The sequence below is a fragment of the Bombyx mori genome, chromosome 25, assembly GCF_030269925.1.
Source record: "Bombyx mori chromosome 25, ASM3026992v2".
NCBI lineage: Eukaryota > Metazoa > Arthropoda > Insecta > Lepidoptera > Bombycidae > Bombyx > Bombyx mori.
The window spans coordinates 11,251,656-11,279,195 of NC_085131.1; the positions used below are offsets into that span (position 1 = coordinate 11,251,656).

Below are 27,540 nucleotides of genomic sequence, written 5' to 3' on the forward strand. Positions count from 1 at the left end.
AAGGTCCTTAAAAAAGCTTTTAGCAGATGGACCCCAGGGGCCCAAAGTTTCTACCCTAAATAGAACAAAAATGAAATCTTTAGAAAGATTTTCATATTTCCGCCGTTTGAGGCCTTCAGCCGTTGAAGCAGCGCTGCCAGCGTTAGAACTAGTCACAGGAAGATGTGTCGGTGCCATGGTATCCACACAAGTCACATCCCAAACGAGCGACCAATCCATCTTCCAGGGAATAATCGATGTACCGTCTGGTCTCTTACCATCGCCTCGAACCAAACCATTCGGTTCTAGAATGGCTGGCACGCCGGCGCTGACAAGGGTCCGACGGATGATGTTATTTATGCCGGCGATTATTATAAATATAAGTAAGTAGTTTTAATTATGTGTAAAACATCCGAAAACCGTATTTTATTTCTCAAATAAGCATGACTTATTTTGTATTTCGGATATAATCTTAGAAAAAAATATTCTTACCTAATCGCTGCTAGCTTCGATGTACCAGGATACCAGCTTCTCCGGGAGGCGAGCTCATGAGGCTCAGGCTGAGAGACGAGAGAACTTGGTAACATCTGGCCTAGCGAGAGAAGTGTTTCGCTGATACTACTACTGGATCGGAATCGCGGTCCACTGAGAAGATCCGGCGAGAAACTCAATGGGTGGTATTATGTGAGCTCTAATATAGTATATTGTGAGTTAAAACTACAATCCTGCTTATTTCTGCCACGAAGCTAGCGGTCGCTACGGTTTGGAAATTGTTACTTTTATGGTACACCAGCTAAAGTCTGACCGACTAGAGTTAACTAGAGTAATATATTTTTTTAATTTAATTCTGCTTTAACTTAAGAAATAGTAGCATACAAAATTCTAACTAGATAGCTATATTATAATCTTAAACCTTTAAACGAGCAATTCTTGTATATAGATACATATATAATCTGAATCTCGGAAACGGCTCCAACGATTTTCATAAAATTTAGTATACAGGGGATTTCGGGGGCGATAAATCGATCTAGCTACGATTTATTTTCAGAAAATGTTGTTTTATTCGTGTTTTCAATAATCAACTCTTCCCGACATCTATTGGCGAATAATAATACTATTTTTCTTAATTGAGGGCAACTAACTGCTTTAAAGACACAACAAGATGGCGTTGTCAAAAAAAAAAAACTCATCTAGTAATAGATAAACGTTAATTTAAGTTTAAAATTTACGAAATCCTTTTCGAAAATGATAAACGAAAATAGAACTTTTTACTCTTAAAATTTGACAGGAGCCATTTCGAAATAACTTAAAAACCATCGACACGAGTCTCACTCGAGATTCGCGTATTTTGAAATGAGTCGTTGAAAAAGACCTTGTGTGAAACCACTTCTAAATTCCGTTTACAAATCAAACACAAACGATATTGATCTTTAACGATCCGGGATAACGATTATTTTATGTTTGCGAGTGGTTTTTTTTATTTGGTCACATTGGGTATGTACCGAAAAAGGCTATTTCTGAAACGAATGTTTTCCTTGGTGCGCACTTGGCCGTGTTTGTTCAAGTTGCGCGTGACGCGACGGACAAGTAAAAAAAATAAAGTAGATTCAACGAAGCGATAAGCTCGAACCGTATGTATAAGATTGTTTTTTTTTTTTTTAAGTAGATTCGTATTAAGCACTCAGTAAGTTTCGGATATATTTACTAATCTCGCTAGCGGACATTTTATATTAGCACTGGAATGATGCAACAAGAGGTCGTAGTCTCAATCCTACTGATGAAAACTCGCACGAGTAGGTACCACCATTCCTATTCTGTCTATTTCTATCGTGAAGCAGTAATCTATCTATATATACCTAGTCAGGTCATAAATTCTGTCACATGTTTAATGTAAAATAATTGAAACAAGTTTATTCATTATGTAACCATTCATATACCAAAATGAACTTAACAAAACATAGATTCTTATGACACTAAAGTTTATTCAAAATGACCTCCGTGATTTTGAATACAGGCCTTCAATTTGCGCGGCCAGTCGTCTATCGCAGCACGAACGAGGTCCATGTCAATATCGGCGGCTGCCTTAATCAAGGATGTCTTGAGTGACTCCAAATTGGGGTGAGGCTTTGAGCACGCCTTTTCCTCCAAGTGTTGCCATATCTTGTAATCTAACGGATTCAAATCTGGACTGGAGGAGGGCCAGTCTTCGTGCCGGATGAAGTCGATTTCACGCGCCGCCAGCCAGTCTTGTGTGCTCTTCGCTCTATGAGCTGGCGCCGAATCTTGTTGGAATACCCAGTGCCTGTTATTGAACATGGTATGAGAAACAGGTTCCACAAGGTTCGTCAGTACTGTATTTTGATACACAACTGGATTCGATTTTACACCTTTCTCACAAAAATGTACCTCTGTTAAGCCCCAGTAAGAAACTCCCAACCATACCATGAGCGAGGATGGAAAATGTCCTCGTTGGATACGCGGAATACGGTTGCTCGCTTCTTCACTACTGTGTGCGTACACCTTATCATTTTGTTTGTTGTAGCTCTCTTCTACGTTAAAAAATTTTTCATCCGAAAAAAGAATTTCCCGATATTTTTTTCCCGCGTACCGCTTCAACAAAGCGCGGCATCTCTTCAGTCTCAGGTCCATTAGACGAGCATTCAAACGATGTCCTGTTTTTCTTCGATATGCCCGAAGCCCTAAGTCTTCATTTAACACCCTTTTCACCGTGGTTCTGCTTAACCCCATCTGAAGGGCCAACAATTTCTGCTTACGTTTGGGATTTCTTTGAATTCGCGCCTTCACAGCTTTTATCACTGCTGGAGTCCTAATAGACCGAGGGCAACCACTTCTTGACCTGTCATCTACACTAGAGTCTTCACTGTATCGTTTGATGGTACGATAAACGAATCTTTTGGTTATATTCAAATTTTTCAGTATGTAAAAAAATTGAATTGGCGCGTAACCGCAACGATGCAACGCAATAACTGCAACACGGTCTTCTTTAAGCGTCCACTCCATATTTAAAAAATGAGTAAAATTCTAAAAGTATACATTTTTATTTTCATGAACATTTCGAAATTCGAATTCAGTAAACTTTTTGGGGCCATCATTCTAAAAGAAAAGTTTTTACTGTGTGACAATACTTATGACCTGACTAGTTATATATATAAAAATGAATTGCTGTTTGTTAGTCTCGCTAAAACTCGAGAACGGCTGGACCGATTTGGATAATTTTGGTCTTGAATTATTTGTGGAAGTCCAGAGAAGGTTTAAAAGGTAGATAAATATAAAAAAGCTCGGAATTATATAAAAACAAACAATTTTATTTTTCCTTTGATGTGTCCCCTTGATGTGTCTTTTATTTATCGATTGAGGCACTACGAAGTCTGCCGGGTCAGCTAGTGCTTTATAAAAGATAGGGCAGACGTTGTACTGTAAAAGCTGGAACTTAGAACTCATGTCTCAAGGCAAATTGCGGCATTTACGTTGTTAATGTCTATGGGCTCCGGTAAACACTTAACAACAGGTGGACCGTGTGTTCCACCACCCAAGTTCACAATAAATAAATAAAAATAATTGCAATATACAGTTACCCAACTGCGGTCTATATCATCTCGTGGGTGTCTTACAAGCCAAGGAAGAGATAGACCAGAGAATGATTTTGTCAGCATACAGCCCTGATGGTGAGTAGTTACCGTCGCTCAAGGACGTCAGCAATGCCAGAGTCACAGTCAAGTCGCTGACTACAAAAGCATAGTTTGCCGAATGTTATTAGACTGATTCGGTGCTGCAATAATTAGCAGCCCTGACTGTTCTGCCGAGGGTCGTGGGTTCGATTCTCACACCGGGCAAATATTTTATAATGAACAGGTTTGTTTGTTCTTTGTCTGGGTATCTTATATAGGTATGTATATTTTTTTAACATATATAAGTATTTTTTATTGCTTAGATGGTTGGACGAGCTCACAGCCCACCTGGTATTATGTGGTTACTGGAGCCCATAGACATCTACGACGTAAATGTGCCACCCATCTTGAGATATAAGTTCTAAGGTCTCAGTATGGTTATGACGGCTGCCCCACCCTTCAAACCGAAACGCATTACTGTTTCACGGCAGAAATAAGCGGGGTGGTAGTACCTACCCGTGCGGACTCACAAGAAGTCCTACCATCAGTTTTGCAGCCTCCGGTACCCATAACACAGGCATTCCTAAATGGGGCCGGACGATCTTGCGTGATTTTTATTATTAGTTACTAATAGACTGATGTATCACGATCGCCATTCGCATATTTCTGTCCCAAGGCATGCGTTCCGGTTTTGAAGTATCGAAAATACGTACCTATCGTATATTCGCAGACGACTTCGACGATCACAGAATAGCGATTTGGAAAAAAAACTCGGTATATTAATAGATATAAAAGCGCTAGTGATTATCGCCTTAGAGACATACACTGCAGACCGAATGGTAAACAGTCGACGTCGCCCAAAACATGTCATTACGGATCCTCCCGATCCATTAACGGTGCTTTTAGGTACCACAAGCACCGGTCATCGTCCTCGCCGAACCCGTTGCTTGCGACGAAGGGCTCAACGATTGAATTAGCCCATAGACACAGTCCACTGAGTTTCTCGCCGGATCTTCTCAGTGGGTCGCGTTTCCGATCCGGTGGTAGATTCTGCGAAGCACTGCACTTGCTAGGGCCAGTGTTAGCAACACACCCGGTTTGAGCACCATGAGCTCACCTACACGTCAAGGAGAAGCTGATATAGCATCTCAAGGCTATCAGCATAGGTAAAAAAAGCCTTAGAGATTTAAAATACAAAATCAAGATACGTAAATATTACCTACTATATCATCATATATTTCTTTCCAGATGTGGAGTCTTGAAATGTCGCGACATCGGCCCGATAGTGATGTATATATACGGTGAGGGACGTCGCTATATTTATCTAATGAGAACTGATAACATGGGACGCGCTGACGACTGCTCATCATTAGGTTGCTGTCCCATCTAATTGTATTTTCAGGAGCTATTTTTTAACCCTTTGAGCACAAACGATCGATAGATCAACTCTCTAAATGCATATAAATTGCAGAAGAAGTATTAGGTATTGAAGCCACCGTGGCCTGAAGGATAATACGTCTGGTGCATTCGTATGTAGCGATGCATCGGTGCTCGAGGCCCGCTGGCAGATTTCAATTTTTCCAATGAAATACGTACTTAATAAATGTTCACGATTGACTTCCACGGCGAAGGGATAAAAATCTAACCCGAAAAATTATAATTTGCGTATTTACTGGTGGTAAGACGTCATGTGAGTCCGCGCGGGTAGTTACAAACGCCCTACCTATTTCTGCCGTGAAGTAGTAATTATTTTCGGTTTGAAGGGCGGGGCAGCTGTTGTACTGTTAAAAGTGAGACCCTTACAACTCATGTCTCAAGGTGAGTAGCGGCATTTACGTTGTAGATGTCTATGGGCTCCTGTAACCACTTAACACCAGGTAAAAAAACTGTACGAACATGTATAAAAACATGCGCGCGCATGTATAAAAATTTTAATATGTTCATTAAAACATTTATAAATTACGATAATAAGTCAAAGGTTTTTTATGGTACTTTTCTCAAAAATCCTTTAGCAATATCTGCAAAATAGGTGTAAATAAGCTCAGCACTAAAAGGGTTAATTACGATCTATAAATAGTTAAATGGAGCCCGTAGGCAATGCGAGCAAAACAACAGGCGCATAAAACATATTATTATCTAAAACTTGGGCACGGCAATGTTTTTCTTAATTTTATAATTTATAATTTATGTGGATTCCGTTAATCGCCTAAGACCAAGCAGGTACATACATGAGACTTTCGATGCTATTTTGTTTAGTAATGACACATGTATTTTTAATGAAATTTCCTCCACTGTGTTGTCTTTCTTCAACGAGGTTTGAAACGAGGTTCTCAATAGTGGTCTGTATACCTTCCTTGTGGGCATCTCCCCTCGAAGTCACTAAATAAAAAGTATAATAATAATATTATTACATAGTTTACGGTGTGACTACGCCTTTGGCACCGCCAACGCACATTTTTCTTGTTAATTGTCACATGATCGCATAGCTGTGTTACATACCTAAACTTGCAGGCGGCTCTACGGCTTAATATAAACCACAAATACGTTACAAAAACCTGCGTATGGGACCTGCCATGTCAATAGTAAAAATGTTGTTCACGAGCTGAGTTATTGAGATTGTGCAATACAATTTGATATGAAGTAGATTTTCGAAAATGGATGGAGGCCTCGGAGGCCACACCTCGAGATAATATTAGTTCGTATACGTACCTATATAAAAAGAGGAAAAGGTAGACTTAAGAAAAAATGTATGGATTGCGTGAAAGACGATATGTGTAAGAGGGGAGTGAGCGAAGACACGGTGTAGGTATGATAGAGAAGTATGGAAGGAGAAAACATGTCGCCCCGACCCCAAGTGACTGGAAGAAGGACAGGAGAATGATGATGACGTACCTATAGAAAAATATACGGTAGCTAGTCACAATATTGAAATGTCGACAAATAACACTTTAGCCCTGCCCTGGTTATTTTAATAAATAAAATATTCCCATTTCATCTCTAAGTTCTATTGATGTACAATATATAATTCGTGCTTGTGTTCTCATAGTGTCGCTTTTTCAGTTCTATTTCAATTTCATCAAGTTTTTCAAATCACAACGGTGATATTTAACTTCAACCAGACCGTCTCATATCACTACATAGTATAAAACAAAGTCGCTTTCTCTGTCCCTATATCCCTATGTATGCTTCAATCTTTAAAACGACACAATGGATTTTGATGCGGTTTTTTTTTAAAATAGATAGAGTGATTGAAGAGGAAGCTTTATATGTATCATAACATCCATTAAATAGTGGAGAAATCAATAATAAATTACAGTTTCCGAAAAGAAGCGAGGGCGGGTCGCTAGTTAGTTGATAAGCGAACGAGCTAACAGCTCATCTCAGCAATGAGTGGTAGCAAACCTACCATCGTTCCAATAGCATGATGTTCTTAAAACACTAAGGACGGTCAGTCATAAGACTCTATTTACGCTCCACGATTATTTAATTAGGCAATATTTAAATTCTCGTTGCAAACGTCCGTTCAAAATACAACTGAACCAATGTCAGAATCGAATTTAAGGTCTTAAACGAATCAAATCAAGAAGTCAGAATAAACAACCGGCACTCCATTAAGATCTCCAATAGGAATTTTATAAGAAAATCGTCCAAATTACCGATCGACTGAGTACAGTTCATTCTTAAATAAAAGGACTTTTTTTAATTCAACCTTAATTGTTAGGGACGGCTTTATGCATACGTCACCACGAAAAAAATGTATTTTTGTATTTTTATTGGGCTAGGGAGGGAGTATTGTAAGCAGATATCACTATCCTGTCTCTCTCTATTGCGAAGGTCACAATTTCCAGTTTGGAATGGATGACACTATATGAAAAAAACATTTTTTTCGAAAGTCCATACGCCCTTTTTTTATTAGTGATCACAATCACTTATGGAGAACAACAATATCAGGGACATAGCAAAACCACTACCTACGGATTTCAGCTTGTGTCACGAGAGGAGGCGAAGTGGTTATGCCGATGAGGTCCAATAACAGCCATACTAAGACGCGTGTCTTTTTTAATTCGGAAGTCGAGCAATACTGCCTCTTTGATAAGTAAGTGAATGGTCACAATAGCTTATGGACAACAGCAATATTAGAGGCACAGCCAAACCGCTGCCTACGGATTTCGACCTGTCTCACGAGAGAGAGCGAAGTGGTTATATCGATCAGGTCCAGTTACAGCCATACCAAGGACGCTATGAGGGTGCTTAAGAAAGGGTTATTGGTTCGTGACAGCAATAAGCAGAACGGTGGTAGCGGTATTGATTTGATTTACAAAGTTTGATTTCGTAACACGTTCTGACTGACATTAAAAATGCAATTTTCAATCGGCTATTTACTGAACGGGCAAAATCTCATTTCAGACCATATTTCTTATCCATAAGGTTGACAATATACTACGATAATTTACTATTACTAATAAAACTTACGTGGGTATGAAAACGCATCGCATCTCCTTTATTTATTCTCAGAAAGAGAAATAACGTTTCAAATAATGTATAGGTCTACATATTTACAGTTTAATTTTCATATCAATCGACATTGAAAATGTTTGACAACAAATATTATAATAAAACATTCGTGATCGGGCAATGATGGCGCGTTGTGTACTTGACTGATACATTGCTTTGTGGATAATGTGCAAAATTATCTAATGTCATTGTTATTTGATGGTAACGTCTGTAGACACTCGCGGCATTGTAGTTTAAGATTGTAGATTGGGAACACAGTTGAGACTTTAAATTTGTTTTTTTTTATTGCTTAGATGGGTGGACGAGCTCACAGCCCGCCTGATGTTAAGTGGTTACTGGAGCCCATAGACATTTACAACGTAAAATGCGCCACCCACCTTGAAATATAAGTTCTAGGGTCTCAAATATAGTTACAACGGCTGCCCCACCCTTCAAACCGAAACGCATTACTGCTTCACGGCAGAAATGGGTAGGGCGGTGGTACCTAACCGCGCGGACTCACCTATCCTATCACTAGTAGAAATACCACCAGAAAGTAAGTTCACATAGAATTATTGTGTTTTTATCTGTATATATTTGAATTTCGTTTTAGTAAATATTTCGACTAAGCCATCCCAAGGTAAGAACTGCGATAGCTACTTAGGATCAGGTAATTTCTTAAGATCAGAAATAAGGAAAAAATGCCGATGGAACAATATCAATATTACCTCTGTCTTATTTAGAACGACTTTGGTAATGGCGGTGTGTATCTCTTAAGAACTTTTCTAGTACATTCGATTTTCAGTCGCAAAGATGATAACTTTGCTATTTTCCTTCCTTTTTGTGAGACGTTTTTACTTGTACCTACCGCTTGGGAGCTCACTACCAAAACATACGTTTTCAGAGACGAATCGACGACGTAATATAATTTCCTGTCAATACCTGAATATGTTTACTTCCACATATTTGAGTACACTTGTAATGCTCTAATGTATTGTGTAAGTTTGTACTTTTTTTTGATGAATCCTATTCATTCTTAGTCTGCTGATTTGTGTACTTTATATGTTAACATCCATGATCCATTTTTGTTTGATTATAAAGCGCGTGTAGTTCTCCTTAAAGTGGCTTATGAACTTTTAAAGTGTCATTTTATGTCTGTATAATAAACAAGGAAACTGTATTAAATTTTTTAATTGAAGTAACTGAAACCTTATGACATAAAAATTTTAAACATATTACATCACTAACATTCAGATCGGTGAACCAACAATGTTGGCTTTTGGCAAAAAAAAATTATTGCCCTTGTAGGCAGACGGGCGCACGGCCCACCTGATGATGAGTGGTTACCGTCACCCATGGACTTCAGCAATGCCAGGGGCAGAGCCAAGCCGCTGCCTACCGCTTAGTACTCTCCACAAGCCTCGTTTGAAGAAGGACATGTCATAGCGCTCCGGAAACACCGTGGAGGGGAGCTCATTCCATAGCCGGGTGGTACGTGGCAAAAAAGACCACTGGAAACGCACTGTGGATGTTAAATGAAAGTTAAAAAAAAGATATTATATTTGGTTTCTTGGTTCAGTTTCGGTTGTGACCGTCCCGAAGCGTTGTGATTAGTACGAGAGCATTCCTTCCATTCAATTGAACTTATTCCCGTCGCCCGGTCCAGCTCCGGCGAAAGCTTTGCACTTGTTTGATCGAATCAAATAACCTAATTATTTACAAATTTTATTTTACATAGTAAAACTGTGAATTTCTTCATATATTTTTTTCCTACGTATGCTGATAGCCTTGAGGGACTATTTCAGCTTCTTCTTGACGTGTAGGTGAGCTCACGGGGCTCAAACCGGGAGTGTTGCTAACACTGGCCCTAGCAAGAGCAGTGCTTCGCATAATCTACCACCGGATCGGAAACGCGACCCACTGAAAAGATCCGGCGAGAAACTCAGTGGGCTGTGTCTATGAGTTAAGCTCTGTTAAGATATTCATTGTTTTTTTTTTTTTTAATGACGAATTATTTCGTAATGGTAAACAGCAACTAGTTTTTAGACATCAGTATTATATTTCGTATTCGTTCTGTCAATTCTGTGAGGTCGCGCAGTATGATTTGTTCAAGTTGAAGCTTGCGATGTCTATGAGTTTGGGTACCACCACCACCAAAATACTTTTCCTTTGTTCTAAACCAGCAAAGGAATTCATGGCCCTTCTGGTGTTTTATTTCAATTTCTTTAAATACCATCCAACTCTGGAATGGATTTCACTCAACGGGTCCCGTAGCACTGTGGGATGTCTTTCTTCAACGGTAGATTAATCAGCATTCGGGATGCGGCTTTCCATGTCAATATAAGCCTTAACTCTGCCATTGCCGGCCCCAAGCCCGGATGAGAAAAGAGGAGGGTTGGCGTCGGTATGACACCTACCCGGCCGTAAAAATATAACGCCGAGCAACGGGTGGCGGTCAACTAACCCAAACTAGGGCTTCAGTAGCCCAGAGGAACTAAATCGCCTCTGAAGTTCTACTGTAGAAGGAAGCGGGAACCCACCACTAGCAATTTCCCCCAGAGAACCTTTACGTGTGAATTCCGTAAAGGTCACGATCCTCAGCACTGACGAACACGACGCACGGAGGAGGATAAGCCTTAAGCTATTCGCAAAAGAGCCAAAAGAGTGTTCGAGCAATGGAACTGCTTTATCCACCGCATCGGAATAAGGACATTCCGAAATTCTATGAATCCGTAATTGTTGATGTCGTCTCGTATTCCAGTTGTCGGTTATCGTGTCTGCGGCTCGTCGCGAAACGGTCGCCGCACTCCGCAGTATTGACTGAGCCGATTGCGCATGTCTACACTCGCCCCGCTACCCAGGATTATAGAGACTAGATGGTTGTTGAGCGAGACAGTTGTAGTACTGCTTACTGGTGGTAGGACCTCTTATGCAATGCATTTATGGAATTTACCGAGAGCAAAACCTAAATGCCTATTCACGCAATCTTAAATATACCTAGTAATTTATTTGGCACAGAGTTTCTATAAATACTGGTAAGAACCTCTTGTGAGTCCGCACGGGTAGGTACCACCGCCCCACCTATTTCTACCGTGAAGCAGCAATGCGTTTCGGTTTGAAGGGTGGGGTAGCCGTTGTTACTATACTGAGACCTTAGAACTATATCTCAAGGTGGGTGACGCATTTAAGTCGTAGATAGATTTCTATGGGCTCCAGTAACCACTTAACACCAGCTGGGCTGTGAGCTCGTCCACCCATCTAGCAATAAAAAAATAATAACAATTTGATGGAAGACTGTTCCAGATTGTATATATGCATCGCTGTTTTTAGCGACACTCAAATCTCAATGTAAGGAAAGGATGCTCTATCTAAACGAGGACAACTAATCACAAAACGCTTACTTTATTTACATCATGATTATTTACAAAATAACATATCTACAAAGAGAAAGGTTGTAATATTAAAAAAAGAAAAAAAAACCCTAAAGTGCCAGTTCCCACACAAAAAAATGTTACAAGCTTTAAACAAAAGAAAAAACAGAACATAAATCAAATGAAGAACAATCCATTAACTCGCTCTACAATAAAAAAAAAATCTGGGCGCATTCTGATTGGCCGACGCGATGGCGGGATCCAACGATTGGCCGAAACACACACGCTGCGTTCAGGAAACTCGATATTTTTTAATAATGGCTCCTTTAGCTAATGCGATCGACATTTATATTATTACATCGTATTTTATTACGTGGGAGAGTGGACGGGAGGGCCGGGCCTCGTGCGGTTTTCTTAATTCGGATCATCCCCCGGTTTAGGTATTTAAACGTAACGTAAGCCCATTATTAGCTTCATGTTAGCCTATTTATAACGCTAACAACAAAATTATTTATAGCTCTGGCTTTTAGTCAAATCTCGGAGTATAACTTGAACCGACTTCAAAAAAGGAAGATGTTGTCAGTGTGTCAACACAGATCTCTTTTCGAAGTGAATCGATTTTAATGATTCTTTTTTGTTTTTATTTGAAAACTGATGCTTCTCGTTTAATTCCCTTTCAATGCAATTTTATCAAGATCTGATCTGTAGTTTTTTGTTTATACTCAATTATGCATATTTAATTGACTTCGGCAATTATTATTTCGATTATTATTTCCCCCAAATTTCAAGGGAGCGATCTTCTGAAATCTGGCCAACATAGTTCAATTGAAAGCGCTTTTTAAATAGTGATGAGGCTTTTTGTCGTTTTGCATGACTTATCCGTGTCACTATTTTCACGACATAAAAAACGAGTATTTGTGTTTGTCAGTTTTTCGGCGGGAAACTACGTTTACAAGCATTTTGGGTTCGAATTAATTGATAGTTAGGCTGTGAGCGCGTCAGTCTACCTAATTAATTAAATATATTGCCTAATTGGCGATTTTAATTAACTCGTTTATGATTTATATGTAACATCTTTGACACCCGAGGTCTGGCTCGTTTTCTTGAACTCATGAAAAAAGTATTGATACACACAACATAATACAACTCTAGGCGTATTGGTTCCCATTCATTCCAAAAATGTTAAATATCTAGCGTAATCTCTAGCGTAAAAATGTTAAATATCACGTGTTCATACTAACTTTGTATTATCTTAATACAGTCTTTCATTTCTTAGCCAAGATTTCCTCCTCCTTGCGTCGTATTCCTCATTGCTGAGGGTAGTGACCGCCCTTTTGTATCACCTTCGAAAGCACGATCTCTCTCCATCTATTCTCTGGCGGTGTGGAGGGCGTTGTGAAACGTGGAATCAAGAGCGGTGTGGATCTGGTCGGACCAACGTATTGGGCTGCGCCCCCGAGGTCTTTTCCCATCTACCTCACCGGTTACGTTGAGCCTTTAGTCAGCCCATTATTCGGTCTGCTGCCATTAGTGACCCAGCAGCAGATAAAGGTACAACTAGGAGAATCTACTCCAATAAATGGAAGAAAAAAAGAAATAACAGTTCATAGGAAAATTTATCGTAAGCAATCGTGCTGTCCCCTAACAATTGTTATCTTCTACGCAGTCAGCGACCAGCATGCGCTGCTTAAAACATATCAATTAATCTACAGAGCCGCGACTAATCGCACTGCAAGAGCTGTTCAACTTCAACGCACAAGTTATAGCTCAAATAAGCGAGCCACACTCGAATCTCATTGACGGGGATTCGTAAACAAATACATATTATATCGATTGTACGATATCGGACGCGCGAATCGATACCGACCCCGTATGAAACACGAGCAAATACCTACTATTAGTTTCGTATAGAAAAATATTAAGGGAGCATTACGAGCATGTAAAATGACGCTTTTAATTCGATTTTTAAATATCATGCCTGTGGGTTAATAGTATGTACTGTTATGTACAGTGTGTATTCTGAGCACGTATCTTCAGTGCTTAACGCTTGGTATGATAAACATATTTTTCGACACCCAACGCTCTTGGCCGAATTGAGGCCATACGGATAACTAATTTTATCTTAAAACTAGCTTGCAATGCATTTTTTTTATTGCTTAGATGGGTGAACGAGCTTATAGCCCATCTGGTGTTAAGTGGTTACTGGAGCCCATAGACATCTACAACGTTAATGCGCCACCCACCTTGAGATATAAGTTCTAAGGTCTCAAGTATAGTAACAACGGCCCCACCCTTCAAATGCTTCAAGGCAGAAATAGGCAGGGCGGTGGTCCCCTCACGGACTCACAAGAGGTCCTACGACCAGTAAATTGGCATTGTGATTAAAGCAAGTTTACTAATAAGGTCGTATGTAACTAATGAATTCACGAATGCTCATGTATACTATTTCGGTAATGAATGTAGATGAAGGCTTTCACTCGACTTACTCATGTACTTACATCATTTTTGACATTAATGAAGATTTCGTAAAATAAAATAAGATGATAGAAATAAAATAATCGATTCGGATTGAGAGGGTCATTACTGAATTTTTGAAAAAAAAAACATTAAATCGGCTTCACTTTTGTTGGCAGAGTTACGCACTTAAAAGGAACATAACCGAAAATGGCGCGTAGTTCTATTTATATTTAAAAAAAAAAACGAATCAAAAAACCGTTATTCGATATCGCGCAATGTCACTGGGACATGTCATTGATATAGACAGAAATTTTCATGAACACGCCTAAAGTATTTCTTTATCTATTAAAAGACCGGGAAAAAAAAGATTAGCCAATTTATCTGGAGCCCTGTATATTTCTGGTGCATTGCGTTTTGACAGTTCATTGTATAAATGAGTAACTGGTTTATACTTAGCTTCGAATTCCAGTACATTTGATACGATCATATTGGACGACTTCATCTAATAAAGGTTTAATAGAAATATTGTGTGCTAATACTAAAAATTTCAAGTACAAAACTATAGTATTATGTATTAAAATATGATGGAACTGGTTATTACCTTGTTAAAAGGTCTTGATTAAAAACACTATTACAGTTTAATCTTGTATTTATTTTGTATTATATAGTTTACAATTTTTCACATTCGACCATTTTACTAGTATTTTTCCGGTAAAAAACTAACCCAAAATAATATAGATTAAGTTCGTTTCAGTACTTAGAGTCATTTATTTCATATCTGTATTTCTTTTATCTCAACTCTACCATTTGTTACCTATTCTGTTAATTATAATACTTGTTACATTTATTAATATTGTATAAAGTAGTACATAATCGATACAAAATTTACTTAGATACGTTTTGAGTGCTCATACAATCAGCGCTAATCAATGCTGCAAATATTTGTTTAAAAAACTTTGAATTGTTTGTTAAATTAACGAAAGACGTTTTCGAGTGTTTACTAAATATCTTTAAACAATGTAAATAAACTATTATGTAGGTAGACTCTTTTATTGAATAGTGTTACAAATGACAAACAACCTTCCGTATCACGCTAGTTACGTAGATTAAAAAGGAGAGACTTGAAATAATAGTGAAAATGTTTAAATAGGCAATAATATCTGATGATATCAAAAAATATTTATGAACTGTTTGATATTGAATTTTCGAAGTTTCCTTGGAACTAATATATCGTCTGTCTCTAGTGAATACTTCAGACGGTTTGGCTACTTGGCTTACTGCGTCTAACTTAGATTAGAAAGTAAGTCCCAATAATTTGGTGTAACGAATTTTTTTAGTCATTTATACACTTTGAATTTCGAAAATAAACATCAGAATGGCTTGGAATAACAAACAAAGATAGGAATGAAATGATTCGTAACCATTATTATTATGACGAAGGATTGATATATGTCGGCAAATATGGCGTACGTAAATTTATAGCTTAACTGTTAAAATTATTACAGTTATAATTTAAGCTGAAACTTTTCGTTTAGACCGTCATAAAACTTGATAAAATTTTGAAAGACACCGATGTTTGTACACTCGCGCGCAATGCTAATTACCTCATTTTCATTTGTGGCCATGATGCAATAATTAGTGCGCGTTAACAAAATGGCCGGCGGGTGCATTGAACTTTCTGGCGCGTTTATTGAATCTGTGACATACTGTCAATCTTTTTAGAATTTTTGTTTTGCTGATTTCCCAGTTCAATTAAATATTTTCATATTTAAAGATTAATTTTCAGGTTGCCAGCTACAATCGTAAACTATTTTGAGCTTAGTCGAGATATTAGTAATTTATATGATGAAGTATCATTAGATTTTAGATTCTTGTTTTTTAAACTTAAGATGAGGTTGTTATTTCTAAATCTTGTAAATGTAATGTATTACCCAAAAATCTCATCAACGAGTCAACAATCTTAGATACAAATACTAGCCGGTTAACTTTAAGAATGTGATTTGATTTCATTACCTCATGTAAAATAGTCACATAGCAATTAAATAGTTTTATATAGTTATTTTCACGGCTGTATCTGTAATTTTCCAAATTTAAAATTTTATGTTTGCACCTATTTTATTCCAAAGCACCAGAAATTCCAAATTGAAAATATCTCACACAATGTATTACTTAAAAAACCGGTCTTAACCAGTTTCCAATCGAAGTTTCCCGTCCATTCATCTCGATCGGACAGCCCCATAAATCATCTCTGGACATGCCGGTGCGGAACCGGTTACCACGGGGAAAGGTAGATAGGAAAAACGTATGATGCAAAATAGACAAATTATATTGGCTTTTTGTTGTACGTGGTCCAACACGGAATACTTGAAGCTTCGTAAAGTTCGCCACTCAATCACCGCGCGATTGAAGGCGAAAATTGGGATGAGGCTTTAATTTTTTTTGTTTTTAAAGTATCCTAGAATTTTAATGAAAAGTAAAGGCAATTTCTTTCTGTTTACTGTTCTCTGTATACCATTTGAATCATTTGTTTGATATATGAGTCCATATGAATGAATGAATTGCTCCATGTACATAATATGTTCACTCATAGGTGTAGCAATTCATACTAACATAATTGATGCTATCATATTCTCGTATATACTAAAGTGTTATACGTGAATAATACTTTTTTTGATGAAATTTCAAAATAATCGGTTCCTTTTCGATACTTTTTTTAACATTCGGGTTTATGATATATATAAACTTCATAGTATATCTATATTTTATGCTACATATAATAATAATATGGAGTATCTCTTACCTTTGCCTACCTACTACCTTTCAGATGCAACTACTCTGATTATCTCTGAACCCAGTTCCTCGCTCAAGTTTTAACAAGGTCCATTGTCTGAACCTCTTTCTTACTCGTGTTTTAGCAATCTCAATGTTGTCTTAACTTATATTTCACGTGCTCCTCCTAAATATGGCAACACCTCACTGTATATTTCACAGGATTACGTTGGATTAACAATAACGAAATTAGCAAGAACAACTATAGGGTACTTATTTGGTGTCATTAATTTTCTCAGATTATAATACAGTTTTGTGACAAACCGCTTTTCTAAAATTGAGTTTGGTACCCTTCATGGAATCGGTGTCCCGGCCAATACGCCTAAGTGTCTTTGATGGATGATGTTTGCACGACAAATAGTTTTCAATATTATGCCCACGCCCGCCGTGGCCCGCTCTGTGTCCGACGAAATTGAAAGATGGGGATTGCGTTCTGGCGGGCTTTAGAAAGGATATTTTACGATCGACAGATATAACACTATGCTGACCGAGTAGCGAGACTAATGAACAGCAATTCATTTTTATATATATAGAAGAAGAACATATTGTAAGCTAGCTCACGGCCCGTTTGGTGTAGAATGATAAGCAAAGTTGTTATTCCAATAAGAATAATAACAATATTTGTGGTCTATTAAAAATTACTAGATAATTCCTTGGCCAGTGGTATTTAAAACCAAATCGTAGAAGGGCTATTTTAGTTTTAAGTTTTAAATATAAAATTATAAATAGTTTAGAAGCGAAGCACTATTTTAAAGTGAATGAGAATGTATATGACAGAGCCACGAGACTTTGAATTCGTTTTGAATAACAATTACCAGGAGCGTGATCTTTGTTCAGTAGGTAACATTACAAAATTTCGTTATTGTGTTAATTTAGTACATTTAGCCTTGAGTTTCTCGTCAATATATGGACAATGACAATCCAAATCGGTGCTAAAGTCAAAATTACTTAAAATCGTCCACAAAGGCCTAATTGAATTAAAAACATATTAAATTCTATAATTTTTATTTAGTCCATTCATGCCCTAACTTTTGAGAACATTAAATTGTTTTTTTATGAAAAGCAATATCTTATGTGTGACAGGAGGTTTGTGACTAATCTGATTGACCTTGACCTTGAACACGTATGACCATCTCCGCCCCAGAAGATATAGTCAGGTGCAAGACAGTACGTGAAAAAATTGATTGTCTCAAATGTGGTCTAGATTCTAGAACGTCCAGTGATCGTAATTATTGTACCACGTTTGATGTCTGATTACCCGAGCTGATACACATCATGGCATCAATGCCTCCACCCACATTGAGGCTTGAGGTGTACGTCTCGTTTGTATAGTATTTGTTTAAATCAATGTTATTTGCGAATTCGATATTTTTACGACACGATGCTATTGCTTCATCGTGGAAGTAATTTTTTTTTCCTACCTAAGCTGATAGTCTTGAGAGGCTATTTCAGCGTAACCTTAACTAGTAGGTGAGCTCACGAGGCTCAAACCTGACGACGTTGCTAACACGAACCCTAGCAAGAGCCGTGCTTCGCAGAATCTAACACCGGATCGGAAACGCGACCCACTGAGAAGATCCAGCGAGAAACTCAGTGGGCTGTGTCTGTGGGTTAATTTACTCGTCGAGCCCTTCGTTGCAGGCCACGGTTTCGACGAGAACGATGACCGGTGAAAATCAATCGTGAACATAAGTTAAGTACGTCTTCTCCTTGCTTCAATGCCTAGGGTTGTGGCCTCTTTTAATAACTTTCTCCTGGATTACCCTGCGCCAGCCCTACATATCCTCGGCTGCGTGGATGGTACCGTTGACTGATGTGATGAAAGTAGAGCGCATCTGATCCGACCACTGCATGGACTTCCGCCTCTGGTCCTTCTTCCACATATCTTGTCTGTTACCAGCAGCTTTTGTAAATTGTCACCTCTCTTTCTGATAATGTGTTCAAAGTACTCGAATCTCCTCCGCGTGCATACAGTAGTAAGCCGCTTAGGAATCTTGAACTCGATAAGAATGGATTCGTTAGTTCTGTCCAATGAATCCTGAGCATCTTCCTCCAGCATTTCATTAGGAAATTTATACCTGCATGCCGGATTCGAACACTAGCCGAACATAGCCGCATTACTCAATACATATACTCCAAGCGTCTTATCTTTTAGACCACGAGTACAAAAGTGAAGTGATCCAAATTCAGATCGAGATCCGATCTCAGATTCGGTATATTTGTACCAGTATTTGGTATTAAGAGTTTAGGTGTTCAGGTATTGTATTTGTTTTATGTACTATAACTACTTTTTTTTTATTGCTTAGATAGGTGGACAAGCTCACAGCCCACCTGGTGTTAAGTGGTTACTGGAGTCCATAGACATCTACAACGTAAATGCGCCACCCACCTTGAGATATAAGTTCTAAGGTCTCAAGTATAATTACAACGGCTGCTTCACCCTTCAAACCGTAATGCATTTCTGCTTCACGACAGAAATAGGCGGGGTGATGGTACCTACCCGTGCGGACTCATATGAAGTCCTACCACCAGTAAATATGTTGGTTGTCTAATATTATGTTTAGAACCACTTTAAATTGAACTCTCATTAAAAATACTTTCGCAATACGAAGACGGGCGCAACCGCGGCTTAGGTACATATGGTTATTATACATATTACAAAAACATTTCAATATTACGAATTACATTAAAGGCAACCTGAACAAACTGTCCTATTAATCCATATATTCATTATGACGTTAATTATTAAGAAACTATTTGTTGCATTGTGCATTTCATCAAACAAACGCGAAAATTGTCGTGCCAACCACACGAACGATGCGTGTACATTCAGAAAGAGATACCTTACGTGAGACTTAAATATCGCGGGGTGAATATTTAATACACGAAATTTATTACTACTATATTTATTTATTACTGGTGGTAGGTAGGCCTCTTGTGAGTCCCCACGGGTAGGTACCACCACCCGGCTTATTTCTGCCGTGAAGCAGTAATGCGTTTCGGTTTGAAGGGTGGGGCAGCCGCTGTACTGAAACCTTAGAACTTATATCTCAAGATAGGTGGCGGAATTTACGTTTTAGATGTCTATAGGCTCCGCTAATCACTTAACCCCAGGAGGGCTGTGAGCTCGTCCACCTACCTAGGCAATAAAAAAAAAGATTGAAAAATTTAATTGAACTTTAATTAAGTTTACTCCATTCAGATACCTGAAGAAGTGTTTTCATTATGATATTTTTTCCAAATTTTAAACATTAAATAGTGTACTCTCTTTTAAAGTTACGAAAATGTCGCTTAAACCAAATAGCCAATTCACCCCTCGATACGTCTGTTAGTTGTTTCTGGTGAAAAACTTAGCCTTTTTTTAACAATTAAAAGTGCTGTCTTACCATACTTCAAAGTAATTTCCAACTTGCTTACATCATAGTCACATTTCATATTTTGCGATGTATCTGAGGTAGGGATGCTTATATTGAGCTCATTGTCAAAAAAAAAACAATTAGTTTAATAAAATATTGTCTGTAGAGATTGGTAAAATAGTAGGCAAAAAACAATTGCGTATTTTCTCTCATTCGTATAACTTCCCACGTAAATCACAAAAGACAATTAAAACTGAGTATTACAATTAATTAATTTCAAAAACTTACGTTCACAATTATACCTTTGGATGATTAGTCTAGCGTTGTAACGCTACAAAGATAACGCAGCAGTGTGCTAAAGACAGATCTTAATACGATGACCTCATCTTAAACAAAATGGCCGCTATACGACAAATCGTGATGATCGATGGCAATTATATTAGACTAGCGTCCCGCCCTCGCTTCGCTTCGGAAACTGTAAATTATTATTGATTTCTCCACTATTTAATGGATGTTATTATACATATGATGGACTTTATTGAGCGGTTGGTGGTGCAAGGGAAAGTCGAGGGCAAAAGATCTCGCGGACGATCTCCAACACGATGGACCGACCTCATAAAATCTGTGACTCACTCCAACATAAATGATTGCTCTCACTCTGCGAAACATCGTGCCAAATGGCGTCGCATCGCGAGAGCATCGGTATCGCAAGATCCGATTGATGCATGACCACGACCACTCTGTCAAGAGTGTACGAATAGGAAGAATTATATATATAAACCTTCCTCTTCAATCACTCTATCTATTAAAAAAAACCGCATCAAAATCCGTTGCGTAGTTTTAAAGATTTTAGCATACATAGGGACAGATATAGGGACAGAGAAAGCGACTTTGCTTTATACTATGTAGTGATAATACTTACCTTTTGCATTGTATCAGGTGAGCCAACGTGCTTACAACGCACACGATGTTCAGTGATCACTTGTCAGTTACCAGTACATTTACAGTTAATTAAATAACTTGTTTTAAGGTTGTTATTCATTTTTTAACCGACTTTAAAAAAGGAGGAGTTTCTCAATTCGACTGTATGCTTTTGTTTATGTTTGTTACCTCATAACTATTGACTGGGTGAATCGATTTTGATGATTCTTTTCTTATTAGAAAGGAGACGCTTCCCGTATGGTCCCATTTTAATTTAGTCCATTTCTGATAATGGTATCCATGAGAAAACCATATAAGTCTTAAATTTGCATTAAGTACGTGCGCGACAAATAGATGAATAACTCAATATCACGCCAACCGATTTCGATTATTATTATTTTTGTGTATTTTAATTTGTTTTGGAATATCTTTTTTTTTCTATTTGAAGTCGGTTTTTCTTAAAGCATGTCTATTTACAATTATTTAGAATTTAGATGCATTTTTACAGACAAAAAAACGTTACCACTTTGATTGCGAATGAAAACAGCTTGGAGCCTAAACAAGTGACTTCAATTGATCAAAAAAAGAATCCTTGTAATATTTCATAATACACTGGCGGTCAAACGCACGATGACAAAACGAATATCTTAAACATTCGAAGCATTTTAATATCTCATGAATCAACTCGCAAAGAATTGGGAGACAGAACCGTTATGCGGACAAAGAAAGTATTTTACGTTGATTAACACGACACAATGAACGACACGAGACCTCGCTGACATAATATCGAAATAAAAACATTCGAATCATCAACAAAAAACATATAAATAAAATATAAAAACATGATAATCAAAACTTTCAAGCATCGACAATTTCAAACAACCTTTAATCACGTTAAAATAAGGTTGATTTCTAATCGTATTCGGTTGATGAGGTGAGCTCTTGGTTGTTATGGCAACTTCATCGAACACCAGTAGCTAGTAACGAGATGAATGGAGTGACAGACAAAATAAATATATGGATAAATAAAATAATCGCCCACACTGTTCGATTATACGTTTCCATTGCAAGTCTTATTCCGACTTTTTTATTCGGCAAGATAATTATTTTAGCGTCTCCTATTGGAAGGCTTAATATGCTTTTATGTGTACTAGTGGCACCGCAGTAGTCGAGATTCGACTATAATTAATTGAAATTATAAGTTTAAATATTATTATGCTTCTATTGTCAAACACTATTATATTTCGATAATATAGTCACAGTATTCGCTAAAACTGCACTATAGATCAATAATATTAAAGACAAAAAATATTAATCTATTTTCAATTCGATCGCAGACAAAAGCAATAACAAAAGTTTCCCAATTGACAGTAAACAAAGAGTATATTTTTATGTATGCGTTGTTTTAAATAGATGATAGTGTGTGTAATGTTTTCTTTATTGATTTAAAGTATTTCATATGCATTTGAGAAGAGAACCTAATTTGAGAGAATTGTTCTAAGGTCTCAGTTTTAGGTTGCATCTTGAATGACGTTCCGTAAAATCTCGTTTGACGGAAAGGGAACAATGGAAACGGGCCATTGATTCGTTGCACCGAACCGGACAGTGGGTCACTGGTCGAGTGGTAACTTTATGGCAGCCGTAAACCACCCGCAGCGTCCCGGGTCCGACGACTACACGAGCGCTAAAGACCTCAAACAAAAAAAAGGATGCATTTACTAATTACACGTCAGAATGTCTTTATAAGTTTCCGTTTGTTTTATAGTTTTATAGATGATATACTTTACGTTCAGATGCTTTTAATACTCTGACATGTATGCATAATACCTTTTTTTTTGGTCAGGAGGAAATCGCCGGACTCCCATCCTCCACTTAGGATGGCGGGCGGGGTATGTCAGAATCGAACCGACTAAAACCTCCTGTCGCTCAAAAACAAAACAACAAAATTATAAAAAGTTGTTGTTGAACCTCAGCCTCAGCCTTGGTCTGAGTACTCGGGTATTACTGTCCTTGTTGTCTTTCTTTTGTTTTTAATTTTTTATTATTATTTATAGTATTGTTAAATCTCTATTAATATATTAATGTAATGCATGCTGTGATTGCCTCTAATTAGAGTTGCAGTTATCAATTGCTCTATACATGTCTATGTCATTTTATGTCTTACTGTAAACCCTGTCGGTAATCCTTAAATAAATAAATAAAAGGCAAAGGCGGGAAAGTGGAGCGCTTAGTGCAGAGCACATCTCTCCCATCACCCTCCCCCTATGCATAATACCTAACGGAAACTATCAACGTAATTTTTTTAACAATTTCAAAACGTCCAATCAATTTTCAGGAATGCACACGTGAATAAATGACGATGAAAATAGAACAACAGTTAACTTTGGCCCGATATCCTAAAGAGGATCATCAAGTTTTTTTTTTTTAAAACAAGTGAAGCAGCATCGGTGGTCTACATGGTGAGAAGTCGTGACTGAAGACCATGCTTTTACAACCACAATCTGAATATACCTAACGGCTGTTTTGTACAAGAACTCTCCTACCCATCGAAAAAGAAGGCACGATTGCTTCGCAATAGAAATAGGCAGAATAATTACACCTATAATAGACGTAGGCTAAAAGTTAATTAAGAAAGAAAAAAGTGTTTATGCTACTAAATACAAAATTGACTTTATTTTATTGATAATTGTCAGAAACTCTGCAGCAGTTCAGCTTATGCTGGCCGCATACGCAACCAGCGCTGACTCTCAACCAAGATTACGCTTTAGCACCAGTATTTAGAGTACTTAGAAGCCATGGAAACTTTACTACAATTTTTTTAGTTTTAAGATCAAAAACACGCTTTTCGTTCTTATTAAAATAAACCAAATGGACCTCAATTCGATGAGTTCACTGACAGTTCAATAGTTATGATATCGCAGCTCCTTATTAGGCCACAAGCTTAATATCGGTAAATCCCAGAGCCCATAGACATCTACAAACTAAATGCCGCCTACCTTGAGACATGAGTTCTAAGGCCTCAGTTTTTACAGTACAACGGCTGCCCCACCCTTCAAACCGAAACGCATTACCGCTCCACGGCAGAAATATGCAGGTTGATGGTACCTACCCGTGCGGACTTACAATAAATACAATACAATATAATCAGTAAAGTCAGTATGCATAGATTTCATGACTAAAACTATATGTTGTGGCAAATAAACAGAAAGCCCAGCGTCGAACCTGCGACTACGGACGCGTTTTTTTTTTTTTTGTTTTTTTTATTGCTTATATGGATGGACGAGCTCACAGCCCACCTGGTGTTAAGTGGTTACTGGAGCCCATAGACATCTACAACGTAAATGCGCCACCCACCTCGAGATATAAGTTCTAAGATCTCAGTATAGTTACAACGGCTACCCCACCCTTCGAACCGAAACGCATTACTGCTTCACGGCGGAAATAGGCGGGGTGGTGGTACCTACCCGTGCGGACTCACAAGAGGTCCTACCACCAGTGAATAAAGTGCGTTCTAAGAAAGCACTGAGCTAAAACGCGTTATACAAATGACGCAAACTAACGATTACATAACACAGCCAGTGAACACTAGACGACCGCGTAATGTTATGCAAAATATTAGCATACGCCTATAAATTTATATTCTGTAATTTAACATAATATATCGTCTTCTCGCATTAAAACTGTATAATCTCAAAACTTACTAATTTTACAGGAGAATGTTTTAAAGGTTTAACATTTGTGATATTTTTAATACTAATCATCTTTGCAACATTTTTTTTTTACCAGTTCATTTCTAGGTACCACCGCCCTGCTTATTTTACTGGTGGTAGGACCGCTTGTGAGTCCGCGCGGGTAGGTACCACCGCCCTGCTTGTTTCTGCCGTGAAGCAGTGATGCGTTTCGGTTTGAAGGGTGGGGCAGCCGTTGTAACTATACTGAGATCTTAGAACTTATATCTAAGGTGGGTGGCGCATTTACATTGTAGATGTCCATGGGCTCCATTAACCACTTAACATCAGATGGGCTGTGAGCTCGTCCACCCACCTAAGCTATAAAAAAAAAAGTAATATAGCACGTCCATGGCCTATTGAAATATGGCCCCTCAGTCCAAATTCGACTATAATTCTCAATCACAGATTTCGCCAAAACTATAGAAAAATAATATTAAAGACAAACAATATTAATCTATTCTCAAATTGACCACAGACTAACAATAAACAAAAGAGTTTAAATGCGCGTGTGTGTCAAATACATGGTAGTGTGTGTAATGTTTCCCTTATTGATTTAATGTGTTATTTATGCATAATTTTAAGAAAATATTAACATTCTGCACTAATTCTCTATGTTTTCGATAAGTTTGGGAAATTTCGTACTCCTCCGTCTGCGCAATTTTCGTAAAAAAGGGTACAAAGATTTTGCTTCACGTATTATTATATTTGAAATAACATAATATCTGTGAAAGTGCACAGTGTTAGAAAAAGAAATCGAAACATGTTGACTTTTCGGGTTCTTCCAAATATCCCACTTAAGTTTCAATAAATTCCCATTTTTTCCTGGAACATTGTTTAATTTTAACTGATCTCATATTGTTTCATTTAATTTCATCCTGATTGATTGGAGTCTTAAAATCTTCTTATTTCATCTAGCTTCACATCATTTCGCTCCATATCATGTTTCATATAACAAACTTTTTTTTTTATGATTGAAGTATTACTGGTGGCCCGGAGGCCTTTCCAGTTTCACCAGGACAGGTGGGCGAGCAAAGGCTCAGCCAGGAGGGGTGGTATTTCTAACAGCTACCGGAGCGCCTCCGAAGAAGGCTTAACAACTCAAGAGTAGCTGCTTCGCGAATGAATCTACTACTGAATCGGAATTGCGACCCGCTGAGAAGAATCGGCGAGAAACTCAGCGGGCTGATGCATGGACTAGGTTACTCGTCGAACTCTTTGCCGAGTTCGACAAGTACGGCTACCGGGATCCCTAAGTCTGCTCCTAGTGTTAGAGCTGAAGGCATCTAATGCTAGAGTTATTGGATCTGATGGATCCGTAAGGACGTGCATGGATGTATTTAATAATTGAAGTTTTTTTTTTACAAGCTCGACACTAGCAACAATGGCAACAATGGCAGAAGCCAATTCCCATACGACACTAGCAACAATGAGAATGGCAGAAGCCAATTCCCATACTTAAAAAAAAGAACAACTTTGTAAATATTTTCCTTAGTAGATTCGTAGTTAACATGTGTTCACGAAACTTTCCAGTAATCAAAAATATGAATTACAAAATTTAACCCACAATTGATGGTGGCTGGGTAGTGGTGTGAGATTGCCCAAGTAGATGTAGTAGCATTTTCTATATCTGCCGCGAAGCCGCCAAGCCTTGAGTTGGTGTACTTGTAGTCCTTGGCATTCTGTTGAGGCACCTCAACAGTTTCTAAGCCCATTTGTCCGAATTTCCTACAACGCTGTGAGTCAGAAGACTCCATAAAGTTTGATGTAGTATAATTCTTCAGACAAAAGAGCCCTTTTTCGGAGTGAGCATACGATGCGTGTAATAGCCTACGTCATCCAAAGACAACCTTAAGAACCTTACGAACAAAAATCAAACTTGCTTCTAAGAAACCTTTCTGGACTTGGAGCTCTAGTTTATTTAAAACATCATATTTTTTGTTACTGTTGTCTGGTAAAATGGGACCACAGAAATCGATTCCGCGTTTCTTATCACTTCAATAGACGTCCATGGCTTCTGAGATTTGTAACTTCGACTTCATAAGATGAGCACGGATGCAGTACTGCCCACTAAGTTTCTCGCCGGATCTTCTCAGTGGGTCGCGTTTTCGATCCGATCGAAGCATGGCTCTTGCTAGGGTTCGTGTTAGCAACGTCATCAGGTTTGAGCCCCGTGAGCTCACCTACAAGTTAAGGCAACGCTGATATACCCTCTCAAGGCTTAGGTAGGAAAAAAAAATGCAGTACGTTGCTAATGTGGTCAGAACCTCGGGCAATCAAGTTAACTTATAGCACATATGTAGGTATATAACTAATAGGTATATAGCTACATATTTTGATTATGTAGCCCAGAATTTAAATCACAAATCTCTATAGTACAAAAATTCTGCAAAAGCATTCGTATCTCAGAGACGTTCGCCGATTTCTTAAGCAAATTAACACTAAGATGCCACGTGTTCGAAGTATTGTTCCCTTTGTAGGTTTTATTGGTGCCTTTGTCCGATCTTGCGCAAGCCGACAAAAGTGAAATTGTAAAATAGTAAAAGTGTAAATTTTTTTTTTTCGGCCAGGTACTACGTCCCAAAGGGTTAAAAGCAGGAAACATATTTGAATCGTTTTAGTGTTAGAACAAAGATAATTTTAAAATCCTCGAAAATTCTGGACGATTTTAAAATTAGAACTCATTTTGTTTTGTGTTTTTTTTTTGCACGCTTGCGTTTGCCTCCAATTTAAGGTGCCTCCAATTTAATGTCTAATTTGTGTATTGCTCGCAACC

The 27,540-nt window shown here is 38.0% G+C and overlaps 1 long non-coding RNA gene across 1 annotated transcript; it reads left to right on the forward strand.

The window, feature by feature from the left end:
- Positions 1-1,317: 1,317 nt before the first annotated feature.
- Positions 1,318-25,555, forward strand: LOC134201426 (uncharacterized). The gene is made up of 4 exons (XR_009976711.1): positions 1,318-1,473; positions 4,857-4,981; positions 23,372-24,833; positions 24,893-25,555. It is a non-coding gene; the product is annotated as an uncharacterized LOC134201426 (long non-coding RNA).
- Positions 25,556-27,540: the final 1,985 nt, after the last annotated feature.